At 39.6% G+C, this 21,953-nt stretch overlaps 1 long non-coding RNA gene across 1 annotated transcript in view; it reads right to left on the reverse strand.

Moving 5' to 3' along the window:
• Positions 1-394: 394 nt before the first annotated feature.
• LOC146768043 (uncharacterized) overlaps positions 395-21,953 on the reverse strand; it is a 48,550-nt gene continuing 26,991 nt past the window's right edge. Inside the window, exons 2-3 of the long non-coding RNA XR_014954018.1 lie at positions 6,057-7,175; positions 395-408 (exon numbers count right to left, since the gene is read on the reverse strand). This is a non-coding gene — a long non-coding RNA (uncharacterized LOC146768043). The remainder of the gene's footprint in view (positions 409-6,056; positions 7,176-21,953) is intronic.

Genomic DNA, 21,953 nt, shown 5'->3' on the forward strand with positions numbered 1-21,953 from the left:
TCTTTCAGCTGAAGTGAGTGAGGTTTACCCCATGTTGATCCAAGTAATATGTATTTATGGGAAGCTTTAATACAAAGGAAAATAGTTACAAACCATTATTCTACAATACTGTAGGCTCAATTTATTGCAAGGCCTGTCAGAGGCAGTGTGTGTAAATTCCTCATGGTACTGTGAAAACATGAGCATAAGCTTGCCTAAGTCTTTGAAATGTATCTGGTTTATGTTCCCCTTTAAAAAAACCCTCCACTAGACTGATTTAAGAACAAGAAAAATAAATCAGGGGTTTTCCTTGTACTAGCTGAAAAATCATCTCACTGAACGTGTTTTCTTCACAGCTGGGAATCTGCTGGCCACTTGTATTTTCCATTGTGCACACTGCTGGTAGTCACAGAATAATCACTGGAATACCTGCATTAATTATTTATATAAACACTTTAAAAAATCTATTTTAAATATATATATATATATATATATATATATATATATAAAAGAATTCTGGTTTTGATGAAATTGAACTAAAAGTAGACAGCTAGACCTGAGAGGTCTCCATGAGCTACTGGAAAGCACTTCTTAATTTATAGATAGAGTTTGGTAAGCCAAATGAATTCTGTAGAATGTTTATATAAAAGCATTACTCTCCATAACTTCCTCTAACTGGACTGTCCTTTCATTTGTATCTTTTTCCATCAACTCATTTAGACTGACTCATTGCACCTAAAACAGTTTAGATTTACTTTGTCTTTTTATACTGAGAATAACACCACAAAATGGATCATGCCAATGTGCAGTCTGAGGAAACCTACTCTGTTATTTCAGCTCATTCCTTTTGGAGTATGGAAATCACTGAACCACATATTAAGTTGGTATAAATTTAAATAACCATGAAAGTCAAGGAAGGTATGTGCAAGGATTTGATCCCCACCTAAAAATGTAACAAAGATTACTGTCTAGGCCCTAAAGAATGTCTCACCTTTGGATATCCTTTTAGAAGCATGAATACAGTGCTTCTAATGGAATCATCTCAGATCTCTACTGATATTACTTCAAATAAATCTAGGCTTCTTGAATTTTAATTCTTTTGCATTTTTTTCCATGTAGCAGGAGGTACAGGTAGCTTTACACCACAGGAGCCAAAGGAGGAACTCTGTGAATAACAAGTTCTTACCCTGTCTGGGACAAATCACAAAACAGAAACTCAAATGTAGTTCATTATTCTGTGCCCTGAATTTTGGTGGGGTTTTTTGAGAGAAAAAACCCAAACCAAAACAACAAAAAAAAACCCCAAATGAAAACAAAAAAGGGATTAGAGGAACTTCAGAGGGAAAAGTGGGACTACACCTGCACCCCAGAGCTGGTATGAACTTTACCAGTAAGGCTGGTGCACATTTGTTTAGACACTTTCAGACAGCACAAAACTCAAAATATATTACAAAGCACTTAATCCAAGGGAGAACAGCATAGATATAATTTACCTGATATTTATCTACTTCAGAAAACAGATTTTTGCCTGAAGCTGTAAATCATGAAGGCCTCTAACTTTGAACCAGTGCATCACAAATTTGCTTTCCGGTTTATAAAAATCATCTTAATACTCCTCAGCACTGTTTTCTTTCCAGAGAGCCTAGAGAGAGCCAGCTGTCTGAGCTGCTTGTGTTGCTATGTAAGATTTGTGCAGAAGTGTCTCTCTGGGAGTTTTGTTTTGGTTCTACCATTTAATATTCATGACAATCACCATTAACCTGCCAGCTGAGCTGCCTTAGCATCCTGCCTCCAAAGTCAAAAGTTTACTCTTAGCCCACACAGCTCCTGGCAGACTAAATTTTCACATTACTGGCTATTTTGGTTTGCATTTCTTATATTTAAACTGACAGGATAAATAAAAAAAACAAACCAGAAGAACTGCTAGGGAAAAGATAAAGCAAGAGCATATTCAGTACTCCTAGTTAGCGATGAATGGTTAAGCAATTAATCTGATCATTCCAGCCAATACACCAAGGTTTTGGGAGAGCTGACAATTCAAATGTGTCCATGAATAATAAAATGTGATGGGGTAAAAGGGGAGTGGGGGAAATCCTTGCTTGTAAGCAGAATGGAATAAACTGTACCACCTTAAAATTAGTCATAGCCCACTGCATATCTGTCAAAACAATATATAAATATTGGGAGTAGTAAATAATTTCGGTGTCACTAAGAAGAAATATATTCATGCTAAAAGCAAATTCTGTAATTACATTATTATTTTAATGTACATATTTTTGCATCAAGAATGTCAGAATAATCCAATGATGATTAACACTCTAGACAATTCAATTACACACAGCAAATTGGAGAAGTCCAAGGGTTGCTAAGTTTCAGCTTCCCCAATCAGGCAGAACAAAATAAACAGTAGGACTCCATCCTGCCAGTGTGGGGCAAACTGAAAAGCTCTTGGAGAATCAAGAAAACAAAAGAGTGACAGCAGGAGGAGGGAGAAATCAGTGATAAAAAGAGAATAAGAGGAGAGAAGGACCCCCTCAATGAAGGGAGAGAGAGGTAATAGAAATTTTGATGCTGACAGCCACAGCAGAGTAAGAAAAGTCCAGAGCCAGCAGGAATTATTTCAGGTTAGTGAAGTGGGGAAAGAAGAAACATATGCTTTAGAATGAGCTGTTGGGAATTAAGTATTATTTTATATTGTACATAGTGATTAGAAGAAATAGATATTGGATTATATTTCTCCCCTTAAGTTCCTGTGATGTTTTTTGTTCAGCTGCAGCTGGATGGACAGAAAGAGGGAGGGAGGCTTACTTGGTGCCTGAAGGAGGAAAAATGTTTTCCCTTATTTTACTCTACACCCTGCAACAGAGAATCAGGGACGGATTTGCTAAAAAAACAGAGGTTGAGGGGATTAAGAGCTCACTCTTCAATCAAGACTACAACATCATCTTTGCTAGGAAAGCATACATTTATCTTCTAGAGGGAGACATTTCTCCAGGGGTGCTAATAGCAACAAAGTACTTCCAGAGATAGCTTTCAAAAATAAAGGCTTGTATAAAAGGTCCTGTGTAAAACTTCAGGTAACAGACTTCTGAAACTTGCCACAACTTTATGAATGTTTCTTGCCCACCAACAAAGTCTTTAGGAAATGTGAGGAATGTGAAATACAAATATCTAACATGATGAACAGCTGTCTAGACATAAAATGAAATTACCAGAACATGGAACAGTAAAGAAGAATAGAGCAAGGCCCTCTTCATTTGTAATGACAAGGTTTTCCTGCACCTTTAAGGAAAGGAAAGAGTTCTTATTCCAAATATGACCATTATGAGGCATACACATATTATCCTGTTTGTGCAGAAAACAGTGATTTTATATTTTTAGTAAAAGTTATCAATTATGTGCCTTAACATCGAGAGGGATGGAAAAGCAGCAAAAATAATGAAGCATCTCCTACTGCATTACCAAAAAGCAACTAAATACATGAAAAAAAATTATTTCTCAGACTTCTTTCCGGAGGCCACTTTTTGAAAGATTTTTTTCTTCTTCAAATCCAGCCCTAACTATGGCTTTATGACAATGTGGCATAGCTGTTTCATTTTCAAAAAGTCAGTGTGTTCCCATTAGACTGCTTCAGATCTGCCTGTAGCCACAAGCTACTCTTAACATTGTTTATTTTCTGTAATTTGTGAGATCGTGTTTCACCCTCAAGTACATTTCATACAAGTATTGCTCTACCCACTGTTGATTCAAAACAGCTAAAGGAAGTAGGAACAGGACAGCACAGTAATAGGCAACAGGCCTGGAGAGAAAGTTTAGAGAAGATTGCAGTTCAGAGAAGAGCTGTTTCTGTATAAGTAGAAATCAACTACAGGCAATTTTCCTTGCTTCTAGGAACCTATTAACCTTGGTATTTATGAAACTCTTAAGCTGCTCCTTTGGAAACAATCATAGCAAATGCTCCTCCAGATGATTATGAAGCATTTCTTTTTTCTTTAGAAGTAATGAAAACAATTTAAGAAATTTATTCTTGTAAATATACCATCAAGGCAGCTAAAAGAGCATTGACAGTTTGCTTCACATTTCAGTTCACAGTTTTCAGGAACTCCCTGCTAGGAAACTATTAAATGCAGTAGTAAATTTAGTGCTGTTTTCACTGTATTTTTCTCCCCCAAATGTATTCCTAGATGGATGCTTTCCTAGCAGTACTTTTTTGTTTGTTTGCTTTGTTTCTACGCAACTTAACATCATAAACCAATTTTCAACTAGTGTACATCAATAGAAAAACAGAGCTCCAACTGAGCTATGCTGAATTTCACTATTTTGGCATCCAGTCCCCCCTCTTTTCCCTAGACCACATATATTATCGACCTCATATATTATCAACTTTCATGTTTTCTATGCTGCTCAAAAACCTACATATTTTACATTATTTAAAGTACCAAAAAAGTACCTCTCTGATTATGAACCCAATTACATATCCACTTTTCTTCCATAATTCTAGACTTAAATGGACACTTGCTTTTGGTTAAAAAAAAACTTTGGAACTTCAGAGCTCTGTACTTCACTGTACATCTGTGTACATTATTATCCCTTTCCTTCATTTCTCCTTTTGAAGAATATTAAGGCATCCACACTACTGTGAGTTTTGACAAATATTATGGTAAGATACATGAGATAACAACTTATGACCCTGAAGCAATTGCTAAATCTTGCTAAAAGCTATAGAAGCAAACCATATTTTTTGATGGTGCTTATTCTTGGTTTTGCAGGGGAAGAAAAACAAACATCCGCCCCAAAATTCAAAGTAAACATGATTTTCTAATTTCATGCTAATTTACATAATTAAATAGCTCTCGAGGGGTTTCACTGCCAGTCTAAGATAACAGCCATCCATTTTGACTCTTGCACAGAATAACCACTTCTGATTATTGTTTTTATACACAGTCCAAATTAGGCAAATATCTTTCTCAATACAACCCTGGAAAAGCTAAAATCCAGAAGGACTTAAGGGCTTTTAAATATTCAGTATAGCAAAATGCAGATTTGTCTTCAAGAGACTAAAAACATGGCAATGAGCACCTCCCCTGTTTAATGCTTCCTTTAGACTGCTAAACAACACTTCTGACATTCCTTAAATTTCACTGTCTGAGATAAGAGACACCAAAACTTCTTTTCCTGCCATATTTTCCTGAGTGGCCTCAGAGAAACCCAGCAGAAAATGGAGTGGAATGACATCAGTTTGTAGTCCTAGAGAAGCAAGTGGGTTTGAAACATAACTGAAGATGCAGACAAATAAGTATTTGCCTCCCAAGCACCAGCCACAAGACAAGCAAATAAAAAAACATCTGAGCCATGTGGATGCAAACACATAAAATTACATACATATGTATGTAATTTTAGCAAAATTGTGTGACCCAGTCAGGAATGTTACAAATGTAGGTAAGAAAACATCCCAAACCAGTGAAGCACTTTGTAGAATGATCCTGAATTACCACAAAGAGAGAAAAAAAGGGAGCAAGGATTTTCTGAGTGCAGCCCTGATTGAAGAGAGAGGCTTTGGGCTACTGCCAAAAGAGCTGTTTCCTATTGTCTTTTTTCCTGCTACATTCAGGAAAACAGGACCTCAGTTTAATCCTACTTTGATTACGAAGAATGTAGACAAAGATACATCACTTTGTATAAACATTTCTGACATAAATAAACTAGAGGAGATAAAAATATTGGCTGACCACTAAAGTCAAAAGTTATGTAACTCCTTTCATATATACTGAGAAAAAAAAATGCACAGAAAAAAAAATCCAGCAAAATCCTGAAATATATCAGAATTTTAGCATTCAGAATTTGTAAGCTGTTTTCTAACTGAAAGAATTAAAGATACAATATGATATAAGGAAACATGCTATTTTACAATATACAGATGAAACTTTCTGAAAATAGTGTGGAGACTTGAGGACAGGAAAAAATGATCTAGTCATCACATTACCTCGAAACTTTGAGCTTTTTATTACATTCCAACCTAACCCCAACTTCTATATTAGCCTAGCTAGATCCCTGAAACACAAATTGCCTGCACTCACCTTCATGGGTCCTTCTGAAAGCTCTGCCTGAGGCACCACTCCATTCTCCTGTGCTCCCCATCCCTGAGGGCTCTGTGCTGGGCAGCAGTGCAGAACTCTTTGATTCCACACAAGTCAGACACCTTGAGGTTCTCAACCTCCACAGAGCTTCTGAGGAGTTTTGCTGCATTAATGTATTTTTGATGCCTCAGACAAGCAAGGGCTGACAATGTGCCTGCAGAAAGATTTCCACTGCCTTTCCAATGCAGCAGCTGAGCAAGACAAAGAGCCTGGTCCTGTACCCTTGACTCACACAGGCAACCAAAATTCTGTCCTAATGCCCACTTTTTCAGAGCAGGATTTCATTGGAAGTTCTGAAGGTGTCTCTCTCTCAATTCTGTTTCAGAACGGAGGAAGCAGAGAGTGCAGACTCTTCCAGAAAGGGGAAATCTAGTTCTTGTTTATATGAAGTTGCTCCCAGCTTCACCGATCTGGGCCAGAAACCGCTGGCATGAAAAAAGAACTTTTTACCTGGTGCATTTCTTCTATCCAGCCTAACGGAGTACTTGCGAAAGACATTATAAATTTTAACTTTTCTTTCCAAATAGTCTTCAGTTATCGGCACCGGGATTAGTGCAGTGGCACAGAGCACAACTGAGAAGAATGGGTGGTGGTGGGGGGGGGAAAGCGTTCTTTAATGCATTTCTCATCTGTGCTGCTGGTACCTCGCCATCTCCTGTGTCACATCACCGCAGTCAGCCGGCAGCGAGCGGCCGGCCTCCCGCGCTGGCCCGCTGGTCCTCCGCGGCTGCAGGCTCGTCCCTGGGGCAGGCTGCTCCTTGTCCACGAAAGCGGAGCAGGAGAGACATCCAGCGGCTGTGCCGTCTAACCACACGGTGCACCTCGGCGCGTGTTGTCTTCAGTCTAATTCCTTCCTTTCTGCGCTGTTCTGTTCTGTGTACGCTGCCCCGGAGCCTGGCGAGAGGCTGCATTATTGCGCTCCTCAGGGGATCCACAGCTTGGCACACTGCTGTGATTTCTGATCTTCATCACTATCTGCTGCAACGTTTTTCTTCTGTGATATCCAGATACATTTAAGAGCATGTGTGAGTCCTATACTCCTGGCAAACATAACGTTAACTGAAAAACACAGAGCAAGATTTTTTTTTTCTTTATGTCAATTGAGTTTTTCATTTATAAACCACAAAAGGGCCAGGCCCTGTCCAAGAGAAGAGCTGGGCTATTCTGTTGCACTGGCTGCAGTGCCCAACCACACACTTTACAATCCAGCCTGCTTCCTTTTCATTCCAGAAAAACCACACAGCCCTCAAAAGCCTGACTTTGTCACTGGGTGGTTTCTCCATAAATGCTGGCTTGGTTTGTGATGGTATAATACTGGATCATTTTGTCTGTGTTTCATATGAAGGGTTCATTTACGAATAACTGCTAAAAAGAGTGCAAATGCCTAAAGTCATGCATTTTATTACTACAAATATGGTATATTATGAATGTGCACAGAGCTGGAGAGAAACTCCACTACGAAACTCCACTACCTTCTCAGCTTGGCCGGGACCCTGCGTGTGTAAGAAAACATTCATGAGCTAGCTACCAGACATACAGAAACAGAGAAAAAATATTCCAGGGGCTGAAGCACTACTTTAAGCTCTGCCGTGCATTTTTCATGCAACATACAGACTTCCTCACTGTGTTCCCAAAGTGCCACTCCTGGTTCTCCCTTTTTCTCTGAGGCTTAACTTTATTATTTTGTTTCTGAGCTCTACATGTGACTTGGGATGAGTCTGTTAACTTCCATGAAGCTACAGTGTTCTGTCTTAACCCAGGGTCTCATTCCAGTGCTTTGCCATTTGGACATGTATTTTTCACATCTACTATCTTCTATTCAAATATTTCCTTTAGCTTTAACTCTATTTGTACTACTTATTTTTATCTACATAGTAAATAGAGCTCCAAGTTAATACTGATAAAAATTCCAGAGAATCAGTTGAAAATCCTAATATTAAGTAGTTTGATCTTCATATAAGAGCAAGAAGAAACACATTATTAACTTTATCAGAATAAATTAGTAGTATCTACAGTATTTGTCATTAAAAATTGTATGTCTTTCCTGCCATATCTAAACTATTCCTTGCCCATAAAAATATAACTTATTTGGAAATCCAAATCACCACAGAAGGGCTTATAAACTCAAAAATCTGAACAAAAGATGAAGGGGAAAAAGGGAAACACAGGGTTAATTTCTTTTAGTAAATATTAGCAATAATAATTTAGAAGTAATTTATTTGGAAACATCAAATTTGTCACTGGTACATGTTAAGTAATTATTTTTTTAAAAGGCTTGACCCTTACAAACTTGAAAGATCTATATGAAAAGAGTAGGAAATGGGTTAGGTCTTCAATATTTAGAGAGGAATTAAAGGCAGGCAATTGCTGACTTCAGTGACAACAATGCAGGATGAGGAGTTAGGAATACAGTTAAGGGATGTGTTTAAAGAGCTTTTAAAGAGAAAAGTGCACCAGTCAATGGGGTAAAACCAGCTAATATGATGGAATGAGTAAAAATTATTAGGATATGCTGCTTATGAAAAATAGATATTCCCAATAATTATTAGTAATTAATAGCAGTCAGGAGTCAATGCTGAAACCAGGACTGGTGATCTCTTTCTGTCTCCTTTTCTCTCTTTAATTAATCTCTTCCTTCCTGTCTTCCCTTTCATCCCACCCCTTTATCCTAAACCTACACCATTTGCTTATCCAGTAGACTAGGGACCAACTCACCAATTTCCCTGCCAAGTGTGCAATTCACTAATAAAACTTTCTGGTTGTTTGCAGACCCTGACTTTTACAGATCCTTCTGCCCATGAGCATTTACGAATCCTGGGTGCTCCCTTACTCCCAAGGGTGGGACATCCCAACCCCACAGGTGGGGCACCACATGTGTACTGAAATCTAAGCAACTCTTCAGTGATTCAAACTCCTGGTGCCAATTTTCAGCTTTTTTTTTTTTTTTTTTTTTTACCTCTGTTGAGGTCAGGATTGAAGAGACTTGAGATGGAATTTTGTGTTCAGGCTTAGATGTTTATTATTTCTTATCTATATTACAAGTCGTAGTTCTACAGCATTCTACAAAATGGCTAACTATCTCTTATTACAAGGTCTTTTAAGGCTAAACTATCCAATTGAGAAATGACACCTAAATTATTTTCACTTTTAACCCAATGACTAATCACTTGAAGTCTGCAGTGAAGACTTTTCTGTCCAATTAAAAAATACTACCCAAACTCATGAAGAAGAAGGTGAAGATCAACCAGCTGCCACCCTAAAATCTCCATCTTGCCCCATATATATTCCTACATTCTAAAACCTTAAACTCTAATTTTCTACCCTATGATAGTACACACTTCTAATCAAACTACACACCCGTAATCACAGTGCTATTAATCGATTTTGGATGCCCTTTCCACAGCCTCAGGTCAAATGCAGTGCTCTCCTGGGAGTCAGAGTCTGTCAGCACAGAAAGTCTAAAATTCTCAGCACCCAGAACTCCAACAGCCTGGATGTCAGGGAGCTGTCACACCCCAAGCAAGCCAGCCCTGTTTGCTATGGGCACAGCACAGAAGGATGTGCTTTGTCTGAGCATTGCATTCCTGCCACTTCCTCCACAGCAAATCCAGCACAGATGATTTTATAGCAATACTTTGCAACCTCCAGCCCATTCAGCATAAATCTGCCACCCCTCAAATTAGCTTTGATCAGTGCTGAATTTGCTGCCCAGCTGTTACACTCAAATGACCTAAGGTTGTCTATCTGCTGAATCCTGAACCGTGCCTCTGAAAAGAGACAAAACCAGAGACACCTCTTCATCTGTCTTTACTCATGAAAATCACTAAGTTCTCCCTAACTGCTGTACTCTGGAGATGTAAAGTCCCTCAGATTACTGCTCTGTTGCAGGAAAAAGGTGACACTGGCTGACGACAATACTCATTTCTTATGAACTTCTTTATTTCTATAGATACTCCTTTGGAGGACTGCAGAAAAAAAGCATATTTTCTATCAGAAGAGTTATTAATTATCAGGAGGGTAGTTGGTAGAATTTTCACCTGTACATCACTACAGGTGGATGGACACCAGACAGTAATGAAATTATTACTTTCTAGTTATTACAAAATACTTTTTTAATTTTAAGGTTAAATCAACAATTGATTAATAATCAATTAATTAATCACTTAGGTATAAACATATTGAAAAACATATTCTTATATGCCTACATGAAAAGTAAATTTTTTCCTTAGTTTTCTTCTGCTTTCCAGTAAGAATTTACCAAAAAAAACTTTAAAATGGTGATCTACATTTGGCATAAGGTCACCCTGATTTTGTTCAGGCCTTAAAAAAAATACAACTCCTGAGACAGGATTCTCTGAAAGAACTTGGGTCCTATTCTATTGGGAAAGCTCCTACTGGTTTTTACACCACATAATCTTTGCACTGAGGACCTTGTTTCAATCAAGCCCCAGACCCTGTCATGAAGTAGCTGCTATTGTCACTCCATTCTCCATACAGAAAATGGCAGGGAAAAAAGCTACATCCAAAGTTTCATCAACACTTTACAGTTGAAACAGAGCAATAACTCAGATATCTTGACCTAATGTATTATACTTTTCCAACAAATTTTCCTCCATTTGGAGGAATGGAACAACAAAAGGAACAACAAAATGATTGCTGAGACAGTGAAATAACTAAAACTGAATTATTTTAGCAAAGCCCCAGTATTTGTTTATGACAACTAAACCTGAAACTGAATTATTTTAGCAAAGTCCCAGTTCAAATCAACTTTGTTACAAAGTTCCTCTGTCAAGAACTTACCCTAGAATCATCAAGTCATTTGAGATGGGACCTTACAAATCATCTAGCACCAAATCCCCTGTCACAGGCAGTGGTGCCGCCCACTATCCCAGGTTGCTCGGAGCCCCATCCATCCTGGCTTTGAGCACTTCCAAGGATGGAGCACCCACAGCTTCCCTGGGCAACCTGTGCCAGTGCCTCACTAAAGAATTCCATCCTAGTATCTAATCGGAGTCCCCCCTGTGTCAGTATAAAATTGTTCATCCTTGCCCTATCACTGTTTAAAGAGCTGCTCTCCCTGTTTCGTACAGGCTCCCTCTAAGCTCCGGGATGCACACTGGGGCTGCCCTGGAGCCTTCTCTTCCTCAGGCTGAACAGCCGCGTCTCCCTCAGCCTGTCCGCACGGGAACGGCGCTGCTCCGAGCAGCTTTGCGCCTCTCCTCTAGACTTTCTTCCTCAATGGTTTTGTCACTTCGGGCAACATTTCCAGAGCCGCGGCGGCAGCGCGGCGCTGCAGCGGGGCCGCGGGGCGGCGGCAGAGCTCGGGAACGCCGCCCGGAGCCCGCGGCCGCCCGGCGCAGGAGCCCGGCCAGCTCCGGGGACAGGCTGCGGGGAGCAGAGAAACACCGCACACTGCTGGTCGATCCACGCTAAGCACTGCCTTGGCCGGGCACAGCTGGTGGCGCGGGCTTGCTGCTTTGTCAGCGTACAGAGGAGTCCTGGAGGCTCCCGGCACCGACTCTGAAATGTTCTCTCCTGGTCCTCTTCTCAGGCCAAATCGTATCAATTCAAGCGGGAAAACTACTGAGAACTGAATAAAATCTCGAGAAAGGCTTCTGGCAATTCACCAGTTAACAGATCATACACAGAACTGAAGGGATCAAGGAATTTTTATAATAAAATTGCGACAGCGGGGCATAATTATTGCTCTTTATTCTTTAATACTATTAGCTTCTCATTGTGTCATACGACACAACCCTGATCCCACTTAGTTTTCTGAATCACATCACTGAGTGAGCAGGCTCCTCTTGATTTCTGACTCTGAGATGAGCCTGTTTCCTGAGATCCCAGGTGAAGGGAGCTCTACAGCATCACACGGATTGAGCAGGTATCCATCTACCTTGCATAGGGACAGCACCGTGTGCTCGGGCAGCAACAGCACAGGAAGAACTTGGGACTGGAAAAATAAAAGTGATATGGGCAAGTGTGGTCTCAGGTATGCAGTGCAAGATGCCTGCAGCCATACAGCAGGATTTGGTTGGATTCACGTACCACATAAACATGATACATAAACACAAAAATAAGCAAAACAAGCTGCCAAAAGGAATGGTTAAAATGCAGATTACATGAGCAGTGGCATGAAGCCAGGACAGCTATTTAACTATTCCAGACCCTGATGGAGAGCAAGCTGTGATTGTATTCCACTGCTACCATCACCTATAGCTATTTTTCTGTGTAAGAAATGAGGAGGTGCACACTTAGTTGCGAGAACTCTTTGTAGAAAGTACTGGATAAAGAGTAAAACCTTACTATACTACACCTGGAAAAAGGAAGGCGAGGAACCTCTGTACCAGAGGGAACTAAAGTTCAGGGAAAGTTGTGAGATACTCAGGCTGTGCAATGAAGAAGACAGTCCAGGAGGGCTGATTTACAGCACAGAGAGAGTCAGATTTGAGGCCAGTGCCTGGAAGGGACACACATCTGTACAGCAGCACAGGCCACTGGCACCCTCTCCTGTGGCAGTAGTGCCCAGTGGAGGAAAGGACATGAGATGGCTACACCGAAGATCAACAGTACCATACAGAAAAATTCAGGTTGGTTATGGTTTTTTCCTCTCTACTAGTGAATAAACTCACATCCATTCCATTCTACCACAGCCTGCTCTTTCAGAATTTAGAAGCAAGGTGATTCCTGTTTAGTCTGTTACAGAAAAAGAGATCTGAATAGGGATTCACAGGCACTCTGAGCTGTCTGTTCTGAGCAAAATAACCACATGTAACCCAGAAATTCCCAGAAGAGTTGGTTACATCCTCTTTCCTGCTGCTCTGCACAAAACCAAGATGTATTTTCACAAACCTCTCAGTAATAGTGCTGGCTTTAACAACTTGGTCCCTCCAATTTACTCTTACCTTACACCACAACCTTACCTGTACCAGGACAACTGCTGGTACAGGCACATGTTGAACTGTATTAAGGAAAATTAACCTCTCATACCCTTTCTCCTCCCCCCAAGAAAAGGTTTTTAGAAAGAATTAATTAGCTTCCCAGTCTAACTCACAGTGCAGCCACATCAGCTGTTGCACTGGCACAAGTGAATATGTAGGTGATGGTGGCAGCAGGCAGGAATGAGTGACACGCAGAGGACACTACTGTGAGAAATAAGGGCTTGTGAAACCACATTCTCATGGAGGCTGAGCCTGATCATTAATCACTGAGGAAACACATTTAGATTTGGCACCAGTCAAACTACTCAGCTGTTAACATGTTAACCTGAGTGCCTTGCCAAAACTCAGGTGGTTTTTCCAGTTAGAAGAAGATACTGGTATAGAATTTAACTCCAAAATAGTGCTGCTTTAATTAAGTTCACAAATAATAATTCGTTTTAACTGCTAGTTTTAATAACTGGTACTAATTTTTAATTTAAAAGCATTCCACCTCCACCTTGCTCACTGGGCTTTTCAGCCCATCACTCACAGCTGCAAAGGCTGCTGGGTCAGCCTTTGCCACAGAGGAGGAATGGGAAGGAGTGGGACTCTTCTGTAGTAGCTCTGCTGCTGAAAGCACAGGGACTTTACTCAGAGCCAGACTGTTCTCAGGAGGCCTCTGACACTGTTTCCAGGTTGTGCTCCATGCCACAGTTTCAGCCTCTCAGCTGTGCCAGCTCCAGGTACTCAGCCCTCCAGCTGAAGGGTGAGGAACCTCCCACACAGAGAAGGCAGAAACAACAACTGACTTTACTCTTTGCTTGTTTTTTTAGCCCACTCCCAATTTATTTATCAGCTCTACTTTCAAGATAAAACTAACAAGTCCTTTTACAGGGTCAGATCTTTCCCAGCTGTGCAAGAATCAAACAAACCAGACAGCTGAACGTGCCCCCAGCGGGTGAAGCAGGATGCTGCTCTGAGAGCTCTTGCTCAGCTTTTCTTTGCTCTTACCCAAGATAAGCTTCCTATTCACTCTGTGGTTTCTCTGTTTAAGTTCCCAAACCCAGCTCCTTCTGCATACGTGCCTCCCCCAGCAAGATGACTTAATATTGCCCATAGTACAATTTGTTCAAATATTCAAGTAGCCTCTACTAATTTTTCCCAGAACTGATGACATGCTTAAGTATCTTTTAAAACACAATACCATTTCTTTAACATAAATTACAAGAAATAAAGGGCAGCAGTAAAACCTCCTGATTTCAAGGAAAGCACCTCACTAATTAATAAGGGAATATTTAAGCACATACAAACACATCTCTTTAGCCCAGCTGCTTCTTTCCCTTGCATACAGTCACACATGAAACAGCTTAAAATGGTCATAGGAAAGGAGATTTTAAACAAATAATTCTTAGGGAGAATCAGCAGTTCTAGTTTTCCCCCTTGCATGTTGCACATTTTGATCTCAAAACAATATAAGCTCCATGCCTATCAAGAGGGGATAAAACATTTATGATCCTATTTTGCAGAATGCCTGCACATTTGAAGGTAAATAGTTACAGATATGTTACAGAGACATTCTCTCTCTTCCCGGTTTTGTCAGTTCATATTTCAAATCAGGTTTTAAAACACAGTGGCTGCTAGAATGAAGCAATACTCAATACATATTGTAAAGTAATTCCAAAGATGTGCACTGTAAAACTTACAAAATTTGCTTAGTGCCACATAAATTAATCCTATATCACCTGAAGAGACTTTAAAATACATTTATTTAGGCTTATTTTTGTTTAAAAAAAAAAATCAGTCTTCAGGATGGCATTAGACAAATGAAGTCATATTGAACCCTCATGTGCCACAGTGTTTCTGCTTGCTCTGCTCAGTATTCATTTTCATTTCTGAGTGCATCAGACTGGCATTCCACTTGTAGGTGTAGTAATAGAAAACCAAACTCGAACTCCCTTTGTACAATGTACAACTTGCAAGCCTGGATGCCTACATAAAGCCAACTAAAGGTCAGAGCAGAGGAGCTGGAATTAAAGTTTTCATTTAGAAGAAACTCAGGCCTCACTCCAGAAATGTATCAATGAAATTGCTTAGCTTGCAATTGCTTGAGTCCTATACAGAAGATTAGAGGTACTTTCCTAGATTGGATCCTAAATGTGGATTTGGATTCCAAGTAGTTTACAGCAGATTCACCTGCCTTTCTAGCAGGACTGTGTCTCCCTTCACTTCACTCCATGCAGCAATACTCAGCCTTGGATTGCTTAATGCCCATTCAGCCCCCTGCCCATATCACAGCTGCATCTACAGCTGTATTAGGCAGCTTTAAAGCTTTGCACTACATGATTTGTGAGAATTATAACCTCAGTAGTTCATCTCAGTAAAAGGTAGTACCTCTAACAGATGGACCTTCACATTCCCACCAGTATTAATAAGATGAACTCTTGTCTGCTCTGGCTCAAATTATAGCGAATTCTCCAGTTTTAAAGTTTTGCCAATCTTGGCAAGAAGCTGCAGTAACAAAGGCCAAACACCTGAGCTGGCCTGATGTGCTTTTTCAGCCTTAGAGGTTGTTTTTCCATGTGGGAATGAGGCTGCTGTCCCATCAGGATGAGAGAAGCGTGCAGTGTCGCGGCACGCATGGGATCAGCGTGCGCTGCGACCACGTGTGCGTGGTGCCTGCTCAGGAACAGCGTGTCACTTCCCAGAACTGCCAGCACAGCACCTACCCACAAGCATGAAGATGTCTTTGTTGGAGGGGGAATAAAGAAAGAAAGACAAGATACCCTGATTATCATATTATGTTCCTCATCCTGTCAGATGACCCACCAAGCTGTGGCGAAGCACGTGAGGCTGCCTCCATCCCACCACGTTATATAATTTGGTGGTAACAGAAGTAGGCACGTTTGCCAAATGACTGAGCAGATGTGGCATTTAAAAATGTGTCAACTTTGCCCCTGGACAATCTTAGAGAAAAAGCAAATAAAACTAACCCAGACCCTTCCATCATCCTGATTACAATCTTTGGTGAATATTTTTCTCCAAATTTTTGTCTGCAATGTGAGTTTTCCCCCTCTTTGGCCAACTTCAGCTGTTTGAATTTTCCCATCTCCAGTGCCAGTGATGGAAAAGCAAGAACAAAACTGCTGTTCTGGGTCACATGATCTGTCACACAAATCCTGACCCCAAAACCAACCCCAACTGGGTTCTTTTACTATGAATCTGGGGATGCAACACATGTTTAAGCTACAGCCCTTGCATATGATCACAAAAGTCTGAAATGAGCACATTCTCCATCTCATGACCAAAGCACTGGGCATGATTGTGCATCCTACTTCTGCCTAGTAAATACCTGATCATGTAATTTTTATCTCAAATATTCATGGGAGGATGCAGCCTAAATTTGCATCGAGTGTGTGATTTAAATGAACTATGAAATTTCCTGTTCAAGTCCATCAAGTTATATTGCAACACCATTTCTGTTTAAGTGATTTGCAGCCCTCTTCATCTCTAGTAATTTAGGTTTCCACAGAACAGATGGCAAACTAATAGAGGAATGCACAGTCACAAATACATGGAGCATTCACTGCCTGTACACAGTGACTCAGTAAATGATTCACCCACTTTCATGAAACAGTTGTGACCTTTCATCTGACTACTTCCTCAAACAAAATACAGAGGAATATTAATAACATATGGAAACCAGGAACTGACAAATTGGGGGAATAAGAATAGCTCATCTCATGATTTTTTTACTATTGTGCTAATCCTTACTCCATGCTCTGCATTTCTCAAATGTTTCTGTCACCTCTTGCTACCCTTTGACTACTTAACCAGATCTACTAAAGCAGAGGTTGCTCTTTATTGTGAAAGAAGTGAAGGCAGAGAATGCCTGAAGGCCTCACAAATGGTAAGTTTTTTGAAAAATATTATAAAAATAAACACTATCATATGAATAATATACCAATCTGCAGATAATCTTGTTCTATATATTAAAAGTAAAAATACATATATGTACAACTTCCCTTTCTTCCCCTTACAGTGTAAAGCTGATAACAAGCAAATCTGAGCACCAAATCAAACATTATCAGCAAACACAACTTATACTGAGAATTAGAGAAGGCAAAATTAATGTGCTACAGTATTGCAACACAGATGTTTTTGCCACCATATGTGAAAGATCTCAGGCATAAAATTAAACATGAGCAAAATCCTTTCAGGAAGCTACTGGCAATATCTCACTCTATTAGGTATTTTGAAATAATTCATTAAATAACAGAGGAAAAAGTCCTTACCTGGTCTCTAGAAACATGAGATGATACACACCAAGAGGAAAATGTATTTTAAATGTTATGCAAAATTTTGGCAGAAAGATTTAAATAGCACCATTCTCCAAACCCCAAACCAGAAAATTTGAGATAGAGGAGAAATATCAAAGCCCCACTGGATTCTGCCTGGACATCACACATGTGAAAGAAATATGTGGTAAATCTGAGAAGCAAAGACTAAATATATAATCAAGGGATGCCATCCTGCAAATATTCTGCAAACAGTGGAAAATTTGTGCGTTTTTCTCACAGTATGTAAGACTTTGTTACCTGGTGCTTCACTGATTTTCAATTTTTTTTTTTCTCCTAAATCAGATCAGTTATTTCTTAGTAGCTTGCTCTGGTCAGGGATCACAGTGTTCTAGGGACCACATAATTGATAACCCAAGCTCCAGAAGAGGTGGTTTCTTGCTGGTTGCTACCAGGTTTTGCTATCAGTTTCTCTCTGGGAGAGACAGCGGAGCCCAGGAAGTGTTAGGAAACCTCCAGGGAGTGGCAGAAGTGTGGAAATGGCTGACTCCTTATCAGGTGAAGTCACCACAAGGATAGTTTGCAGTGGTTAATGATCCAAATTTCCAAGGAAGTAGCTAGAAGCCTGTCATGCAAGCCTCTGAGGGGTCACTTCAGAGCCACAGTGCAGCATCTCCCTTTTCCCATGGCAATGTGTTGGCAGTTTGCACCACACAGTGCCACAACACAGTGGGTCAAAACAAGCCAACCAGGGAACCAATAGTGGATATTGCATTTGTATTACAAAAAGTATTCTGAACACCATAAAAAATTGTCTCTTTATCCTTGGCACTGTACCAATAAGTAACAAAGAGCTCCCATCCCAAAAACCACACCACATCCACTGCTGACAAGCTGCCACAGGAGGATGAAACACAGGAACAAGATGGGGATGGATAAGCACAAAAATAGCTTGAAGAAAAGCAGAAGCCCAGAAGTTCCCCTTTTCCTAACTGCTGATCTACTTCTTCTGGCAGTGTGGCACAAATGCAGATGACTGAAAGCAACTGTGCTCACCCTTAATGAGAAATTTGCCTCTGTCTCACTTGGAACTCTGTTTCCCCATTGCTTTATCAACACAAGATTAGCACAGTTCAAGCAGCTCAGATGTTCAAACCCTGACGCAAATTCTGAAAGACAAGGAATGTTTGGCAGTAATTGGAATGCTGCAACATGTAGAAGATGCAATGTGGTGAAATACTCAGGCCTGCAGTGAAGTTTAACCACACTACCAAACACAGCTGTACCAGTCACATGCTGGGGATTTCCCAGCTGCAGACTCCCAAAGCACACGAGTTTCAAACAATTCAGTCACTATGTAATCAGCAACCATGTGACAAATTTCATTTTCTCTTTCAAAACATCCAAACAAGTCTGGATTCAGAAAGGCTCTGTGGCTCAGCCATTTTGACTCTTAGTACTTTTTCTGCATTTTTCATGTCAAACCTAAACACTGTTATTACAGTAGGACTGTACTGGTTTATCACAGAAAGTCCTTCTGTGATCTTCATTCAGAAGGAAGTAAGTGTCCTTATGTACTGTTGAGACCCTAAAGATTTCCTTAGCAACGTTATCTGGACAAATCACATCCAGGTCACAAGTTAAACGTGTGACACTCAGGTATCATTAAGTTTTTTGTCTCTACCACTGGAAAACACAAGGTAAGTATGTGTGAGATGATCACTTTAACAGAGTATCAAATAGATAAGAATTAGAAAAATAAAACCCTGCATTTAAAAACCTTTGTACATCCTAATTCTGCTTGGTTATTGTTTCTCTCCTCCCTTAGTTAGAAACCAGACTGAAAGCCATAAAAGAAGAGGTATGGTTCAATTATGCCAACTGTCTTTTCCTCTGTTCATTATCTTTGAGTATTGTGGATAGGAAAACATACTGAAAGAAGTCATTATTTACTTCTAGTTTCCTCCTAGTCTGTGTTAATTGGCAGGTTTAATCAGGAATATTTCTAAAATAATTATTACTAAGATGGTGTTTAAGAAGTTTAATTGCAATGTGTATGCATTAAGGAAACAGTTTTTCCTGGGAGTACAGGAGACAGGAGAACCTACAGTGATGATTATATTTCAGGAAGGAAAGAGGAAACAAGAGGGGAGAACTGTGCTAAGGGCCCTGCCCTGAGAAAGCAATTGATTTAAAATACTAAAGTAAGGAGGTATGCCCAAGCCACGTTTTTGCTTTATCACCTCTGAAAAGCTATTGTTTCAGAATGCTGACTAAATGTGAATTCTCACTGTAAAACATGCAGTGTGCTCTACTCCTGGGAGCAGCCTTTAATATCACTTACAAACCAGCTGGATGCTATAGCTCCCTCAGCACCCTTTATATCACCCCTTTTAATTTACAACATGCTATTCTAAAAGAAGAAAAATATACACTGGTGTGTGGAACAAAATGCTGACACATCCTCCAGATATGTGAAACTCTGAGCCACAGAGGCAAAATGCACTAAACTGAGGGTGTGCTGTACAAGACTATAAGGGAAAAAAATTATTAGTTTTGCCTTCTGCTGATAGAATCACAGATTCTACATTCATGGTGTACTACTGTGGGAGACATGCTGGAGAAAATTTTGCATAAAGGACATAATGCTGTGATGAGATGTATCTGAAATCTCACTTTTGCAGCATCACTTCTGGAACAGATGACATTATCCTCAGAGTAAATATGATTATATGGATAACAGACAAAGAACTGCATGACTTGGGGTTAAAGCCTCTTTTTGATGAAAATACATTCCCTGTGGTAACTTCACCTCTTAGAAAAACTCAAAAAGTGGACAGTGCAAGTGTTTACCTCTGTTTGACTGGAGATAAGTTGGAGTAGGCAGGAGGATGTTACAGCAGGAAGGATGTTACACCCGAGGAAGCTGGCAAGAAAGCAAACCCAAAACGTGCCCAGTCTCTGACAAATTTGAACTAGCATGACAGAGTGTTAAAATATGACTTTTTCAGTCCTTTACATACTGAGATTAGAAGAGGTAATGAACCAGAGATCATGAAATCACTATCAGTGCAAGAGAATGATGCCATTATTATTAGTGAACACTGCACAATGATGTAAAATGTGACCTAAATGCTAAAATGTGATTTAAGGTCTAAAAAAACCAACAAACAACACTAACAATGTATGAGTAGATGAGATGAGGGAGACACTTTTGCACAAAGACATGAGTGTGATATATGTGCTGCAGTTGTCAGTAATGTGCAAGTTCAGAATCCTATCACAGAAATCAAAATTATGGTTGAAATTTAATTGAAAGTCAGAAGTGAGAAGTTTTTAAAGGAATCTAAGGATGGTCATGAATTTATAATTCCACAGTCAAGGGAATGATAATTTTGCCTAAAAAGTCTAGGTTTTTTTACAATTAAGTGCAAGCAGAAGTTCATAATAAAAAGTGCTATATAATAATGAAGATAAACAGTAATAATCCCTATGAGTTAAAAGTTAGAAACATCAGCAGGAAGTCCATAGCTGACATCAACAATGTAACATGAAGAAGTAAAAAACCCTCAAACTTATCAAGACTACAACACCCTAGCAGCTACAGAAACCCTTTGCCAGATGGAAATGATAAAACTTTTAATAGTGATGCAGAAGAGACAGACATATTTAAAAATACTTTTATTCCATATTTGGACAGCTGTTCTTACATCACATGATGAAACTGAACTATTTTCCAGTCCCCTGGTAACCAAGCAGGATGCAACATGCATTAGAAATCAACATTTTAAAGTCAGCCAATTCATCTACCTCACACCTAAGAAGTAAGACAGAGAAGACTTGAGAGCTAATCATGTTTATTTTACTAAATTAAGGCATTCCAGGGAAATCCCATTTGACTGAAAAAGTGCTAATGTTGTGCCAATAATAACAGAGGCCAGCAGGATGACTCAGAGCTAATGGACAGTGAGTCTGACCCTCCTTCCAGGTAATAAAGCTGTTACAAATTTAATGAAAAATGGAAGTGATGAAATATAATTAATATCATCCCGGTGAACCCAATTTTGTGGTAAACAGATATTGTAAAACAAGTCTTTGCATTGTTTGATGAGACAAGTATTTGGATGATGAAAGTAATTGTATATTTGTAATATATCTGTGGAGAGCACTTGATTTAATAGTGTATGACATTCTCATTATGAACACTGGCACAAAACGATCAGTAAAATATATTAAATGAACTGAAAACTGAAAGATCTAACAAAGTAATAATGAATAGAGACTTGCAACATAAACTTTAGGGCTTTCGTGAGAAAATAAATATATGCATCCATGATAACAAAGTTTGTGAGATCAGTAAGACTGTGAGGATGAAAGATGAAGATATTAATGCAGACCAATTTGAAGCACGTCATAAACTAAGCCAGTTCTAATTAAACATCTCTTAATACAGCAAACTGCAAGGGGAGTAGAAATAAAAGCTCCACCACTAGCCAAGTCTTCTCTCTGGAAAACACATGGTCTGAAAATACCAAGAATTACAGGTGACAAACAGCTGACACTGTAGCTAAAAAATCCAAACTAAAAACCAGTCTTAAAACATTCCTTGTGTGTATAGA

This window comes from Lonchura striata, chromosome 3 (assembly GCF_050655825.1).
Source record: "Lonchura striata isolate lonStrDom1 chromosome 3, ASM5065582v1, whole genome shotgun sequence".
Taxonomy (NCBI): domain Eukaryota; kingdom Metazoa; phylum Chordata; class Aves; order Passeriformes; family Estrildidae; genus Lonchura; species Lonchura striata.